Raw genomic sequence first — 11053 nt, 5'->3', positions numbered from 1 at the left:
CGCCCGCGTGCGCGCGTCCTCAGACTGCGGCCCAAAGCCCAGCCCGCAGTATAAAATTGGGAGATTTCCCCCTAAATCGCTTCCCATTCTTGCGTTGCTGACTCCGCATCATGCATAGCGGGTAACTTTGTATGTATGAGCGCATGCTAATTTACAGTTAGTCTCCACCATCAGATTAGAGCCCAATATTAGTTACTATGAGAAATTTGGTGGCGATTGGCATTTTATAAACGTGAAATAGAATGAAAGAGGAGATAAGGGAACATCCCATATAGTGAAAACAAGTACTGTTTTGTGAAACAATTTCTCTTAAATGTGAGCCATAAAACGTACTTCTTACTGTAGTGACATCAACTTACCACCACTGCCGGAGGATGCTGGGAATAGTTGTGAACAATTTTAAATTTTAATATTTTCTTATTCGGTGCATGTGCATGTGTGTCCGTGTGTGCATATGTCACAACATGTGTAGAGGCCAGAGGACAGTTAGGAGTTCTCTGCTTCCTGGAAGCATATGGGTCCCGGAAATGGGTATTCAGGGGGTCACACTTAGCAGCAAATGCATTTACCCGCTGAGCCATCTTGCTGAGCCTGTTTTTTGTTTTGTTTTTTTGTTTTTTGTTTTCTTTTAGTTTTAGTTTTAGTTGTGACAGGGGTCTGTCTTACTCTTAGCTCAGGTTGGCGGGGAACTGACTGTGCAGCCCAAACTGGTCTCTAACCTCCTGCCTCAGTCTTCTGATGTGCCAAAATTTTGAGAATGAGCCACCACACTAGACACCCATAGTGGGACGACTTCCCCCAGTTTACAGAAGCAGAAACAAGCATAGTATGTGGGTGAATTGCTGGTGAGCCTGAAGAGTCCTTTGAGATGTTAGTCTGGGCCTCAAACGCCATGCATCTTTTCCACACCACTCCTCCGTGCCCCACACACAACTTTGTGAGACCCACTGAGTCGCCTCCATCACCGAGCAGCAGAGAAGGCAGAAAAGCCTGTTTGATCAACTATAACTCAGCCATATTTCCCACACCAGGGTCTTGACTCAGGAAAACTGAGGCAACCCTGTTGGGAAGAGGTCTTCTGGTCTGGGGCATCCAGGCTGTCACTACAGCATGGCCGTGCACAGTCATTCAGGTTGTACTTGATGGAGGGTTTAGGGGCGGGGGGGGGGGGGGAAGGGGTGAGGACCTGTGAGCACCTCAGTGACCTGGATGCAGAGCCCTCTATGTAGCCCCTACTTTTCAAGGCTTCGTGGGTCGGAGGCGCGTGGGTTGGAGGCGTGTCCTCAGTTAACAGAGGCTGATTCTTCCTGAGTCCTACAACTTGAGATGGAGGAAGGGGGTTCAGCTCCCAGTGGCCTCAAAGTGCCTGCCAGGCTCCTGATCTGCAACTGGGTGGTTCCCTGGGGACACTAGGCACAGTGTAGATGGCCACACAGTGCAGAGGCTAAAAATACACACACTGCCCAGGTCTAGGAATACACGCTCTGCCATTCATTTCTGATGTCCTGCCCAGTACCAGCAATGGAGGGTACTTGCACAGACCCAAGAAAAGGAATAGTTGTGACTGAAATTTGACCCAGGTATCCACTGGAGAAGTGTTTGTTTCCTGGCTGGCGCATCTACCCAGTAATGCTACAATATAGTTCTTTACAAGTGTGCAGGTCTGGAGAGCCTGCTGAGCCCACCCCTTTGGTAATCGTGTGGAGAGATCTATAGAGAGTAGCCAGGGCTTCTGAGGAACTCTGACCTTGTCAGATTCCCTATCTCAGTCTCTCCTTTTCCCAAATGGTGATTTAGCTACTCTGCCCATCTTACTGGAACACTAGAAGTCCCCAGAAGATAATGGCTGCATGAGGCTCTGAGAGTGGCTAGGTTGGATGTGTGAAGAACCTGAGCTAGCTGCAGAAACCTTCGTTGCAGCCATAAGCTGCATGGGAGTAGAGTGCACAAGCCCCAAGAAAGGCAGGGAGAAGGCAGGAAGTTGAACCCCCATCCCACACTTCAGTGCTGGCCAGCTGGGATAACACTTGCCAGTATTCTGGAGCAGGTGACTGTGTGGTGCCACAGAAAACCATTCTGTAACTCAGAAGCACGCCAGATCTCACAGGTGCTTAGCACAAAACATACAAACCAAGAATTAAAGAAAACCACGGTTAGGTTGATGGTCCACGGGTAAAGAGCAATTAAGATCCTGGTGTGACGTATAGAGATATGCCAGGTAAGGAGTCTTGACCTGGCTTCTCCCCACACTCAGAATCTCATCACCACACTGCCGCTGCCGGAAAGTTCTGATCTGCTGCGATCAGAACTGGCTGGGATGGAAAGAGGAGGCACAGGTAGACTGTGTGGGAGGCAGAGAGAAGAGGACGAGGAGCCCAGGGTGGTTGTCTCCTAGCATACTAGTGCTGCATGTGTGACTGCGCTGTAAGGAGGAGGATCTGCATAAGCAGCAATCCTCCTGCAGCCTTACCTGTTGTCCCTGGTTCCAGATGAACTCCATTTCCTACGGTTCAACCAGCCTTCTGTTCTAGAATCTGCACAGTGGGTCAAAGTTCATGTGTTTTGACATCTCCCTCCTTTCTACTCAGCACCCCTTCTCTTCTTCCCCTTCCTGGTCCTGTATTGTTTTGTGAGACAGGGGTCTCTCAAGTAGCCAAGGCTGGCTGTAAACTATGTAGCTCAGATGACTTTGAACCCCTGATCGTCCTGCCTCTGCCTCCCAAGTTTGGGGGTCACAGGCATTTGCTACCACATTAAACACAGGCTTGATGCACAGTAGACAAGCAGTCTGCTAGCTAAGCTCCAGCTTTCCTGATTCTCTTTCTGTCCTTACTCCTTTTTTGTTTGTTTGTTTTTGTTTTTCGAGACAAGGTTTCTCTGTGTAGCCCTGGCTGTCCTGGAACTCACTCTGTAGACCAGGCTGGCCTCGAACTCAAAAATCCTCCTGCCTCTGCCTCCCAAGTGCTGGGATTAAAGGCGTGCGCCACCACTGCCCAGCCCTGTCCCTACTCTTTAAAAATTACATATATTTATTTATTGTATGTGTGGATATGAATCTGTGTTGGGGGCCATTGCACATGCGCAATAGTCAGAGGACATTGTGGGCTTTGGTTCTTTCCTACTGTCACGTTGGTTCTGACGACTGAGCTGAGGTCACCAGGCTTGGCAATTGCCTTTATGCTGAGCTCATCTTTCTGTCCCTTCTCTTGCCTGTCCCCTCCCCTCCGTCCCAGGTGGCTTCTTGTCCTCTCTGTTGCCTTTCTCCTCTTCCCACCCCACTTCCCTGACACCCAGGTTTTCCAGGTTTGGAGCAGCGCAGTGTTGAAGCCGTACTACAGGGAAGCAGAGAGAAGCACGTGGAGCTCTTGACACAATCACCAAGCCTCAGCCACTCTCACAGGTGCAGCCGTTTGAGGCTGGGCTGCTAGTCAAACCTAATGGGGTTCTAGGCAACCCTAGATATTGACTCTCTAAGTGCTGGAGAGGCAGAAACACAGAAAGTGCTTCAAGAACACGGGACAGAAATGGACCTCTACTTGGAGACAAGCCTCTCTGAGACCTCAGGAACAGCTTAGGGTGAGGGGGCAAATTCCTTGGGCCTCTGTTCTTGGATAGAAATAAAAGCTCACTCAGAGCTAGTCTGACCATCTCACACACCCGGCCAAGTGGTCTCCTTGCCAGCCCTGTGAGGTATCATGCAGTTTCATCCTGAGCTGGATGACTTTGCCAGGGTTACACAGCCAGGGGACAGTAGGTAGGGTAGGGCTCTAATCCAAATCTTCTGACCTCTGACCCTTGGTTCTGAGGCTCTGGGCATCCTGCTTTGTGGATCTGTGTAGGCAGCTGATGGGCAGAGGAAGGCTCCCTGAGGCTGGAGCAGGACAGTGAGAGAGGAGCAGCAGATCCTCCAAGTGTTTTCTCTGGCATTTCATCCTAGCTTGGCTCCACAGGAGATGCAAGATGCCTCCCTCCTAGGTAGTTGCCATGACAACCCAGAAGCCTACCTGAGAGCATTCCAGCCATCCTGGGCACTCTTGGCACCTGCTTGTTGGGGAAGGAGCACCTACCGGGTAAAGCCACTACCCAAGGAACAAGGTCATGTAAATGAGAGATGTCCAGATTCTCCGAGCTGGTCCTCGGCTGACCCTAGGACACTCGTCCCTGTTCCGAGGCTCTGTCACTCAGCCCAAGGCTGGCACGCTGGGAAACGGAAGATTCTATTTTTGCTCATAAGCAGGTCTGACTTAACAGCCACAATCCTCTCTTTCTGACTTAACAGCCACAATCCTTTCCCCACCCCAAGAGCAAAGGGCAAATTAGTGCTCCTTGTGACAAAATTGTCATGCGCCAGCAATGGAGGCCTACAGAGTGGGACACACTGTCTGTGTCTGGGAAACCGGGACGGGAGCAGGCAGAGTCTGAGAAGAGGGCTGTCCCTAGAGGATACTGGTTTCCTGGGCCAGGGCTTCTGTACCGTTTAAGTAGGTACCAGGCACTAGATAGGAAAGGTAGCCACTGGGAGTATGTTCCCTACATGCTAAAAACTCTTGCCTTGGAAGCCCTGCAGGTTCAGAAAACTCAAGTGACAGTCATCAATAGTGGTGAGGTTTCTTCTTCCACACCAGGCTGGGCCAGAATCATCTCTGACTTAACAGTTTTACTGAGATACTACTTACTTACTGTAATAGCACTCGAGTATACAGCTCAGTGACGTTCAGATGTGTTCAGAGTTGTATAACCACTACCCCAGATAGAAACCCCAGGCTCATTAGCAGTTTTCCTCTGCTCCCTCCTCTTCTAGTACCAAACAGCTTTAGGGGTTTTTGTTTCCGTTGATTTGCCTGGTGTGGACGTTGAATGAAATTTCATCTGAATGGGATCATGCACAGTCCCCCCTCGCTTGGCAAATGTTTGTCTGATTTCCAGGCTCGTCTGTGGCAGCCTGGATCAGTGACTCCCTTTTGATGATTGGGTAATGTTCTGTTTCATGATGCTGCTTGGCTCGCCGCCTCCTGACAGACATTTACGTTAGTTATTGCCACTGTTTAGGTATTATAGTTCTGCGGTGAACACCTGTGTATTTGCCTGGCTGTTTTTTGTTTTTTTGTTTTTTCTTAATTGATTCACTTTACTTTGATTGCTTACTGCCCCCACCCCAGGCCCAACACCCTCCCACAGTCCTTCCCCCTAGTTCCTCCTCCCCTTCTCCTCTGAGTGGGTGGGAGCCCCCTGGCTATCACCCCCATCCTGGCACATCAAGTCTCTGTGGAGCTAGGCGCATCCTCTCCCACTGAGGCCAGACAAGGCTGCCCAGCTAGAACATACCCCATGAACATTGCCTAGCTGTTTTAATTGTTCTCAGGAATACGGTATCCAGATCACATGGTAATCTATATTTCACACTGTGAGAAGCTGCTGACTATTTGCCAAAGCATGGAGTCATTTATGCTCTTGAAGGTAACCCCCTCCCAGTCCATAGTCCCGAAAGCAACCCCAATAAAACCTCATATTCCCATCATTAGCCATGCGTGAGGCGGATCCTGTTTTTACAGTGCCGATTATGGCAGAGGACAGGGTGTCGACACCTCAATAGCCTATCCTTCCACTCAGGCACAGGGCTTCCTGTTCATCGGAGCGTCTCAGAACTAAGCGCTCACTCTCCCTGACCACATTTTCCCCGGGTCTCAGGTGAGCAAGGCAGATGGAGGCTTCTCTCCTGGTGGAGACAGGACTAGAAACCTCTTTCAGAGCTGACTCCTCACTCTTGCTAGACAATCTTCATGGTTTCTCTTTTTCGTGTCTGTGAGTGTGCTGCGTGAGAGAGCTTATGTACGTCTGCGTGTGTGCAGGTACACATTCACATGTGCATGCACGTGCATGGAGGTCCAAAGGCAACGCTTGGTGTCTTTCTATGGCTCTCTCCACTCATTTTCTAGAGGTAGGGTTCTTGCTGAGTGCACCAGTTCCTGCTAGCCTCTATAGCCAGCTTGCCCCAGGGACCTGATTTCTGCCTCCTAAATGCTAAGCGGAAAATCAGCCTTCATGTGGAATTCAGGCTTCATTCAGTGAGCTTCGGCCCCAGTCTCACAACCCTCTATTCTCACCACTCTCCTCCCTCAGTCTTCTAGTTACCATCACTGCCCCAGTATGGCCACACCCTGCACCTGCTGTGTGACAAAACTTTCCTTGGAGAGGTATAACACACATCTACAAACCCCAGACAGGGAACCCACTAAGGACAAAAGTACAGATACCACACAAGTCCACTTTGGTAAACATTATTTTATTAGGGTTGCTTTCAGGAATATTGACTGGGAAGGGGTCACCTACAGGAGCAGAAATGACTCAGACTGCTGCATCAGCAAAACCCACTCCAGCACGGCTCACACACAGAGCTGGGAACGCGGAGCAGGCTGCACAGCCTGCAGGCAGCTCAACAGGTTGGAGAGTGTCCTTTCCAGGTTTCTCAGTTGGTCTGAACCTCTCCTTCCAGGGATCTGGGCTGGTGTTTTCTTCTTCCAGGCAGCTGGTCTGGTCTGGGAGTCTTCTTTGCAGCTTGGCTCTGCTCTCCCAAGAGAGACTCTCAGCTTTTATTATTTACCTTGGCAAGGAAGGGCCTAGTAAAACTGCTCAGTTTTTCAGGGACTTCTGGGTGCTGTTTTGAGAATTTTTTTTTCCCTCTTCTTGCTTAAGGAAATACCCGCAGAATGGAATGTTTTAATCTCGGGGGCAACTGTTACATACACAAAGGCATCCTAATTCTGAACAGAAAATCAAGCTCATGAAGCAAAAGCCTTGAGATTAGTGCTCAAAAGAGAAAGTAGCTGCAGATGGAGCGGCTCATTTGACTGTGTGCTGGACATTGTGTTAAGTAAGGCTCAGTCACTGAACAACCTACACATCTGACCCAGGAGAACAGATTTTATTCTTGTCTCTGTCTTGTAGACAGGTCTGTAGACAGGGAAGTGCCATGCTGTGCATCCCAGCACATCTAGATGTAGACCTAGATTGGAGAAAATAACTCTCTAGCCCTTCCCACCTATCCTGTAAGAAAGACTCTGTGAGAGGATGCTATAGACCATTGTCCTCCAGGCCTGACAGAGCCATCACCATCTTAGAGTATCTGAGATTTGGCCCTCACGTAAGATTCTGGCCACTCCCTCCCCGCCCCCCTTTAAAACTGTCTGTAATTCTATCTCGGACAGGACACACTTGGTCTTGGGAGGCACCAGACTACAGGAAAGGGAAGGTGGAAGGCGTCCTTCGCAGCTCTGGGGAGGGGGCAGGGGGATGGCGGAGGTGGGGGGGCAGGACTTTGCAGTGATGCAGCGATCGCCTGTAAGTAAGCTTAATAAACTAACTCACTGGTTTGCCAAGCTAGACATGGGTGGGCTGGTTCTCTCTATGGTCAGTGCACTATCTGGAGTAAACAGACATTTATTCATGTCTCCCCAGGATAAGCAATAGACTCAGCTTCTCCGGGAAGGCCTGTGGTGGGAGCTGGTGCCTGTGAGTGGGAAGTAGAGAAGCAGACTTCATGAAGTCGGCCAGGCCTACAGGGAACTGGGAGAAATCGGACATCGCAGAGCCCCATGGCGGGCAGATCTATCTGGGCTCTAGTACTGCTGGCAGTGGCAGGAGCCTGAAGAGTTCCCTTCCCCCATAGGGAGCTCCAAGTGTAGCAAGTTTCTTGAGTATACAAAAAAAAAAAAAAAAAAAAAAAAAAAAGAAAGAAAAAGAAAAGAAAAAAAGTTCAGGACTAGTCAGAGTTCTGAGGCCTTTAGGTATTTAGACAGAGTCATATTGGAAACAGAGTTCACATGCCCATGACACAGGTGGGGTCCTGGGGAGAATTGTAGTTCAGTGTCTTTACAATGACTGCCTACATGATTTGGCGGCTCTCCAGCTCGTCTTCCCCAACAAACATAATTGACAACAAAGTTTAAAGTTTAGAATGTGAGCAAGGTTACCAGGTGAGAACAAGTGAGCTGGCTTAATTGTCTTCTGAAAGGATTTCCTTTTGTAAATTGTAAGGTTTTTTTTTTTTTTGTCTGTTTTTATTGGGGGCTTTGGTTAGACCAGGTACTAATACAGTTAAGACACAAACACTCTGGCCCTGAGTTGGTCCAATTTGTTTTAAGCACCCTTTAAACAACGTCTCTTGGGAAACATGCATTGTCTTTGTAATTCTGGCTGTATCAGTTGTGCTGATGTTTCTTAACTATTAGGCTGTGGGAACCTTAGATCCCAAGGTTCAGGGTTCCCCTCATTTCTCACGGCCCCTTCGTCTTGCCTGTCTTTCTGTCCTGCTGCAGAACCACGGCCCCATTCAGAAGGCACTGCCAGGGAAATCCCAAGCAAGCCCTGGAGGATGGGTTGGGTAGAGAGTCGCTTTTGCTGAGGGAAGAGGGTAGCAAGATCCTGGAACCAAAGGACTCACAGCCACCTAAGAGATCTTTGCCACCACAACCCCTCTGCTTACTTGTCCCTCTGTGAAGGCTGACCCTTACACCACAGGCATCTGTGGGTAGCTCAGTGTCTGTAGCTACAGCTTAGCTCTCAATTGACAGACTCCCCCTCCTAACTTAGTTCTCCATGCCCCACTGTAACCCAGCTGTTAACACCGCAGTTCTCCAGGATGAGCTTTGGTCACTGTACCAGACTAGAGAAGCTGTGCTTCTCCATTCACAGGAAGAACTTGTGAGGGGGACCCGAGGATCCCACACACCTCAGAGTCCAGTCCCAGAGTCTTCATCACCAACCCAGCATCTCACCAGCTGGGTTGTGTCTGAACAGGTCTGGCTACAGAAAGAGCATATATATATACAGCAACTCCCACCTAGAACAAAAGGTCATTCATAGTTAGTTAGTTCATAGTTCATATTTAGTCATCCCCACCTGGAGTGGGCTAGAAGGGGACAGGGGCCTGCTTCAGTGACTCATGTGGTTCAGGGGGCTCTGAGGGGTCAAACTACAAACTCCTTGGGATATCTGTCCACCTATTTGGGCCCCATCCTCCCCTGTTGGGGGTCCGGACTTTGGCCTAACATCTGTGCTGATTGAGTGCTCATCCGTCTTTGAAGTCCGTCACTCTGGCCATAAAATCTGGATTTGAACTTGAACTTTCTCCATTCTTTCTGAAAAAAGGAGATTTGAAGTTGGGAACTTAACTGTCTGCTCTTGCTCTCAGCTTTCAGTTAGCTAATTGCCCTCAGCCCCTCATTATCCAGCTGTAACCAGCTTAACAGCCCTCCAATGCCTCCTCCCCTCCACACAGTCCTGAGTCAGTTGACTCAAGGCCACACCCGCCCTGGAATAGCCCCTTGCACCAACCCGTCCCGCAGGCTAGCTCTTAGACCATTCTCAGGAGAATGGTCAACTTCAGGCCTTGGTCACAATGTATGGCCACCACCTGGAACCCACCACCTCACTGACACAGTTGTGAGCGATCTGGTGCACAGCTCATCTTAACTGATCTTGTTTGGTCCATCCCTGGTTGCCACTCTCCCGAAAACAGACGCTGAAGTGACTGGAGGTTTCTTGGGAATCACATCTTTAAAGGAGGAAGGAGGGACACAGAGATAGTGGCCAGAGCCTGAAGAAGTCTGAAGCATCTCTCCCTGTGTTAAGAAGCAGTGAGACTGCCAGTAAGAGAAGCCATGTGGGCAGATAAACTGCCCACTGGCCCATCTTTGCCCAGCTGGTCTCTGGAGACTCTTCACAGCAGGGCAAGCATGGCCTCTGTGGCTACTACCAAGGGCATGACAAGGTTCAGGCTAATCCTCCTGGGAGGACTGTGAGTACGCTCTGTCTGAGTTACTCTGTCCCATTTATGGAGAATCCAGCTGAATGTGGCACTCAGGGATCACCTCCTTGGATTCTGTATGGGATGGTAATCTGACCTGGAGCCTCTCCCGAGATCAGACCTGCCAGATCTCCAGCTGGGGAAGCATAGGGGTCAATGGCTGAGGTCAATGTAGTAGGCCCACACATAGGGGATACCCAGTGGAACTATGTCAGGCAAGGCCTCATGGGTACATGCAGAGAAGCCCTCAATCAGAAGTCCAAGGCGACATCCTGCTAGCTGTCACTCCAGTTGAGGTAGAAAACATCACTGATAATGGTCCATGCTGCCCAGCTAGCAGCAGCATTCAGCCTGCAGTGGCCTTCAATGGCACTTGGAGTCTTCATGACAAACTCTCCTGGTCCCAGACCTCATGATGTGTAAAGATGCAGGCAGAGTTCTTTCTGTGTGTGCTGGTTTGCTGTCCTTCAGCATCCCGGCCCCGGGAATTAAATATCAGATTGCCGTTCCTGTAATGCTTGAGCGTCCAGGAGCCACAGACGATAGTGGTGTTGGGGGATACATCGGGCCACTCTGACTGCTCCAAGACTGGGTAGGTCAGAGACATTGGCTCAGGTCTGTGACTTTTGCCACTCAGGTCGGGGTACAGCTTCTTTCCCCATCCTCAGGGCCTTGCCAGCTGGCAAGTGAGGCTGGAACTGCATTGGGAATGAGGCCTGTCCAGGTAGGAGGCAGCCTCCAAGTGGACATGGACAGACATCTAGTAGCAAGTGGCTACTCCAATCCAGTAGGCCCTTGTCACTTTTATTGTGAGATAGATCAACAGGTTGGAATCTCCTGCTTGTTTCCAGCTGTGATGGCTAAGAGTTTATTGTCAGCTTGACAGAATCAAGACTCACCTGAAGAATAGGCCTCTGGGGTACCTTTTAAAATTTTTAAAAGATTTATCTGTTTATTTTATGTATATGAGTACACTGTAGCTGTACAGATGGTTGTGAGCCTTCATGTGATTGTTGGGAATTGAATTTTAGGACCTCTGCTCACTTCAGTCAACCCCAGTCGCTCAGTCCCTGCTCGCTCCGGTCCAAAGATTTATTTATTAGTATACATTAGTACACTGACACACCCTAAGAAGGCGTCAGATCTCATTACAGGTGGTAGTGAGCCACCATGTGGTTGCTGGAATTTGAACTCAGGACCTTCGGAAGAGCAGTCAGTGCTCTTACCCACTGAGCCATCTTGCCAACC

Source organism: Mus musculus, chromosome 2 (assembly GCF_000001635.26).
Source record: "Mus musculus strain C57BL/6J chromosome 2, GRCm38.p6 C57BL/6J".
NCBI classification, from domain to species: Eukaryota; Metazoa; Chordata; class Mammalia; order Rodentia; family Muridae; genus Mus; species Mus musculus.
The sequence above is the reverse complement of the archived record's forward strand: the minus strand, read 5'-3'. Positions refer to the sequence as shown.